A 5817-nucleotide genomic window follows, 5' to 3' on the forward strand; every position below is an offset into this window, starting at 1 on the left:
AACCCCACAGTCTCACTAAACATACCCTTACCAGCTCTATGCTTATTGATACCTGATGTACAGTACCTCTTCCACCCAAGCTAACCCATGTGGAAGTAAAATATATTTTAAAAAAAACATTCTTAATATATTTTTCTCAAATAATTGCCATATATTTGAAATGCTACAATTTTGGCCAGATTCAATATATTTCAAAAATATATTTCAATATATTTGTGAATATATTGTGGAATGCATTGTGAAATATGTTGCAAATATATTCATAAATATATGTTAAATGTACTTCTGAATGCATTAGCAATATATTTATGCAACCATAAATATATTGCAATGTGCATTTTGGAATGCATTGTGAATATATTCAGAAATATATTGCTAAATGCATTTAGAAGTACATTTCACATATATTTATGAATATATTCACAATGCATTCCAAAATGCACTTTACAATATATTATGGCTGCAAAAATATATTGCTAAATGCATTCAGAAGTACATTTAACATATATTTCTGAATATATTTGCAACATATTTCACAATGCATTCCGAAATATATGCACAAATATATTGAAATATATTTTTGAAATATATTGAATCTGGCCAAAATTGTAGCATTTCAAATATATGGCAATATATTCGGAAAAATATATTAAGAATGTTTTTTTTAAATATATTTTAAATATAAATGTAAATGTACTTCTGAATGCAAAATTTTAAAAAATACATTCCTATTACATTTTGAAATGCTGTGTATTTATATATTGTATTTTATATATTGTAGGCCTATAAAACTAGACAAACATTTGGAAAAAAAAAACAATAACAGTACAATACACACAACTTTATTATCATGTAAATATACACAAAAACTACAACACAGGGAATAGAAAGTGGTGTTTATCTGTGATAAATGACATTAATGACATAAAAGTTTGTGGTATTCTGCTGAGGTTCCTGATGTTTCCCTTCAGGTGATATTTCAACGCCGCAATTTTTCTCGTAACAGTGTCACTGATCACAGCTTATGAAGTTCCAGGAAACTTTGCCAAAGTAGCAGCTTTAAAAAGTAAATGGAAAATATTAGACTTATTAGATTTTCCTGGGAATCAAAAGCCATATAAGACCCTTTTCACACTGCAGCGATGCTAAAGCTCCGGCGGTTTTTGCAGTGTTTTTTGTAGCACTTTTTAGGGCGGTTTTTTTTAAAGGGAAAAAGTCCAGTTTTTAATGCGCTTTAGGGTGCATTGGAAGCACTGCCCATTAATTTCAATAGGCAGGTGCGTTTTAGGAGCGCTATTTATAGCGCTCCCAACCCGCCCCAGATGCTGCTTGCAGGACTTTTTCTAATGTTGGCGGAAGCGCATCGCCCCATTGTGAAATTACTCATTGCACTGAAAGGGATGCAGTTTTATGAGCTTTTTAGAGGCTATTTCTAGCGCTAAAACGCCTGAAAACTGCCTCAGTGTGAAAGGAGTCTAACAGATGCAGCTGAGTAAATAAAACTAACAAAATTAAGCATGTATAAAAAACATCAAAATAATTGTAGACTTTTCAAAAATCAGTAAAAAAAAAAACATCTTGCCTACAACTTGTCTTATTAGTTCAGACTACTACCAGACTGAGCAAGATATCTCATTTTGACACAGTTATATTGGCTTACATGTCAAAGCTGATGTTTTCATAGGGTCTAACTGTACCCGCTTCTCTCCATCTGTCAGCCGCTTGGAGGCACCGCCTTAAAGGTTACTTTTTATTGAAGTGGTTGTAAAGACACAAGGGTTTTTACCTTCATGTATTCTATGCATGAACGTAAAAAAAAAAAAAAAAACATCTGTGTGCAGCAGCCCCCCTATACTTGAGTCCCCTCTCGATCCAGCGATGTCCATGAGAGCCTTGTCTCTCCAGGGACTTGCACTGCTGATTGGCTTTCTGTAGCGGTGGGAGCTATTGGCTCCCGATGCTATCAATCACAGCCAGTGAGCTAATTAGGAGATGGGGCCAAGGCAAGGCTCAGTGTGTGATTGGACACACAGAGCTCTGGTTCAGGAGCACTGGCATGGGACCTGAGAAGAGAAGGATCTGAGCTGCTCTGTACAAAAACCCTTACACAGAGCAGGTAAATAGGAGTAGGACATGTTTTGTTATTTAAAAAAAATACGGTTTTAAATGTTTCGTTACCAAAAGAAAACCTACCTGTTAGGCCTTGAGTACGACACTTGACAAGGAGATGAGCTCAACACTTCAGACGGGACAGAAGGTGATGCACACGATACACCCACACAGGATGAACTTCCACCATCATTCTTCAGTACTATTAGCTGCGCTCTTGTGGTTTTCAAAGTATCCATTACGCCAGGCAAATCTATGGAAATGCATAAAAACTTTTTAAGTAACATAATGGCCTATTTTCTCACTATATCCATTAATTTAATTTGTTAGAAATTGATGACTTGTGGAAAAATGTACTTTTACATGATTAGAGGGTTTCCTGCAGTCTGCTGCTGACCCCCCCACTAGATCAAAAATATTCCAGGAGGGTTTCACCCAAGGTAAAAGTAAGGATGTTCAACAAAACAAAAATCCTACTTGTGTATATAGTATGTAGTTACCTCAGTGCACTCACTGATACTATAATGAATGTAGTACAGTAAACTCCCAGTTGCCCAACAATCCCCATTGGTACTGTTTGTTTCCTGGTTGCTTGAGAGCTAATAGTAACTCTCAAGCACCCATCTCCCATGGCACCCTGACCCCCTCCCACTTAGCAGCTAAAGGGGGTAGGGCTTGGGGGCAGGGTTTTACCACCCCCAAATTCACATGTGAATGAGCCTTAAAAGTGCTATTGCCAAATGCAACTAAGGGCTCATTCACAAGTGCGGTATGCAATGCTCCAATGCGCCTCTGAGAAATTCTGCAAGGTGGTGAGAGGCAAAATGTTAACACCAATAATTGCAGTGAAAGGCACGTGATTGCAGCGCGGTAGTAACGGCAATTATAGGTTTTTAGTCAGGTGTAGGAGGCAACATTGGAAGACACTGCGCCCTGTGATCTTTGACTTCTCCCATGTTGTTCAGGTAGATCTCCACCTCTCTAAAGGTTGCCTAACTCTGCCTTAAAACACTGTAGAATGAAAGGCAAATGATTGGTCAAAGAGAAAATAAAGATAAAAAAAAAAAAAAATAACAAAGGCAGCAGTACTGGTGGAATAACACACAATAAATAGATAAAAAAAATGAAGACTGCGCCAATATAAAAAATTCAATCAAAATAAAAAAATTTCACCAATACCAATTCACATTGAAAGATTGGCATCCAGGGGCTGATATGCCAAAAACGGTGCACAATAATTAACCAAAACAAAAATCAGAGTGCACAGAAAAATTAGTATATAAATTCACAAAATGAATGTCCAATTATATGTGTAAAAAATGAGAGGTTAATACGCCAAATCGTGATCCCAAAATTGTAGGCCAACAGCACATAATGGCAAACCAAACCTCAAAAGTTCTTAATGATATCACCACAAAACTCAAACACTGATGACCAAATGAATAATGAAGGATGATGCAGATATGATGATCAGATACAGTGCCAGTTGAATGCGGTGATATAAAAAAAACGGAAGGTGCCCACCACCGTAATTAAGTTGTCCGCTACCAAAGGCAAGTTGTCTCAGTTGTCGGTTTCTTCTTCCAAGTGCTTATTCCGGTTTTCCATTCACCAGTTGTCAGTCTTGCTCAGGTGCTTTGACAGCGGCCCATCTGTCAGAATCCAAAAAAATAAATAAAAAATTTCAGCTTTCCACCTCCACACCCCCCATCCACCCCCCCCCACACACACACACACCCCAGACACAGCTAACCTCCTTCTGCACAATTGTAAACAGCAGGTAGTGGGGGAACCATAGCCAGACTGCCATTGGCTGTTTCAATTTTAAAATTAGGCTGACTATTGCGCCCCCTTCCCAATGCCTGTTGTAAATCAGCAGAGGAAGACCTGAAGAAGAATGTTCTCCTTCAAATCCTCTCCTTTGCTGATTGACAACAGGCAGTGGGCAGGTGTAATAGCCCACTAGCTATTGGCTACTGCAATTTAAAATAGTCACTAGCAAGCTGGTTATCTGCTCTTTTTTCCTGCATTCTGACAGTGGCCAATGACTGTTAGAATAGGCCTAGGTGTCAACTGATATCAGGCTACTTCTGGGACAGCTGGATGTAAACAGAATATCAGTACCTCATAATGTTATCGGCCTGAAAGGTGGCCCATAATTGGTATCTGTATGGAAAAATCCATATCTGTTGGCACCTAGTAGCAGGGCAGATAATATACAAAAGGGGAGGGAGACATAAAACATTGGTAGCACTGTGCCCTGACATTATAATGGGGTATATTTACTAAAGGCAAATCCACTTTGCACTACAAATGCACTTGGAAGTGCAGTCACTGTAGATCTGAAGGGGATATGGGAAAAAAAAAGCATTTTTGCTTGTACATGATTGGATGATAAAATCAGCAGAGCTTCCCCTCATTTCAGATCTTCCCCTCCGATCTACAGCGACTGCATTTCCATGTGCACTTGTAGTGCAAAATGGATTTGCCTTCAGTAAATCAACCCCTATGCTGCATGATGAGTGGATATAGAATGGAAGCCATATAATATTATATGCAGCAATGTGCACTGAAAGTATGCTACACAGTTACTGGATATAACATGGAAGCCACACATATTATATGCAGCAATGTGCACTGAAAGTATGCTACACAGTCACTGGATATAATATGGAAGCCATACATATTATATGAAGCAGAGTGACATGCTGTGGAAGAGGAGCTCTATAATATTACATTACTGTGAACATGCTGCATGGTAACTGTGAATGCACACAGAATGAGAACTATTCAGCAGGAAATAGACAAATAAAACTTAACTCATGCACCAAACTGTCACAATTCTAATATTATTTAATAGAAGACATACCTTTAATCCAGGAGAATCCATCCAGGAGAATACAGAGAGTCTCCACCATGCCATGCTTTCCTTTTCAGACTAGGCCTTACAGGAAGTGAGAGGTGGAAGTTCACCACCCCTCTGGTTCCCACCCAGCTCACTTCCTGTCTTCCTGTATTATGATAGAAGTCTGTCTGTTTGAAGAGTTTTTCCCAGGGCAGGATTTACATATTAGAAGATTGAAGGCACAGAAATCACAGACCCACATCCCAATAAAAGGAATGAAAAAAAAGAAATGAGAAAAATATTTATACATGTAAGTAAGTGATGGGAGAGGCATTCTAGAATATATATATATATATATATATATATATATATAATATATATATATATATATATATATATATATATATATACACACACATATACTGTGTATATACACACACAAGAATGCAGCTCTCATCACTTACATATTTATCTTCCAGCCTAGTATTGGCACATGACAACAGTGCAGCTTGGGCAGGGATATGACATTTAAAGCGGAGTTCCACCTAAAAGTGGAAGCTCCACTTACTTGCCTCTCCCCCCCCCCCCCCCCCACTTTGCCACATTTGCCACCTTTCGGGGGAGGGGAGCAGGTTCCTGTTTTTGACAGGTACCTGTCCCACTTCCGAGAGATCTCGCTGCGGCAGATGCGTTTCCGATGCTTTTCTGCATGCGTGTTTTTGATGCATTCCAGGGCATGTTTGGTGTGTTTTAAAGCATTCCAGTGCATTTTCCTCCTCTTTTTTTCTTAACCTTAGATAAGGACATGTGTGTTCCAGTGCGTTCAGGTGCATTCTAGTGCGTTTTTGATGTGCTTTACAGTG

At 38.5% G+C, this 5817-nt stretch overlaps 1 long non-coding RNA gene across 1 annotated transcript; it reads right to left on the reverse strand.

Annotated features, from left to right (window-relative positions):
• Positions 1 to 2215: 2215 nt before the first annotated feature.
• LOC120931524 lies at positions 2216 to 5167 on the reverse strand. The gene is made up of 3 exons (XR_005747875.1): positions 4979 to 5167; positions 3658 to 3761; positions 2216 to 2362 (listed from the first exon to the last, which is right to left on the reverse strand). It is a non-coding gene; the product is annotated as an uncharacterized LOC120931524 (long non-coding RNA).
• Positions 5168 to 5817: the final 650 nt, after the last annotated feature.

Source organism: Rana temporaria, chromosome 1 (assembly GCF_905171775.1).
Source record: "Rana temporaria chromosome 1, aRanTem1.1, whole genome shotgun sequence".
NCBI lineage: Eukaryota > Metazoa > Chordata > Amphibia > Anura > Ranidae > Rana > Rana temporaria.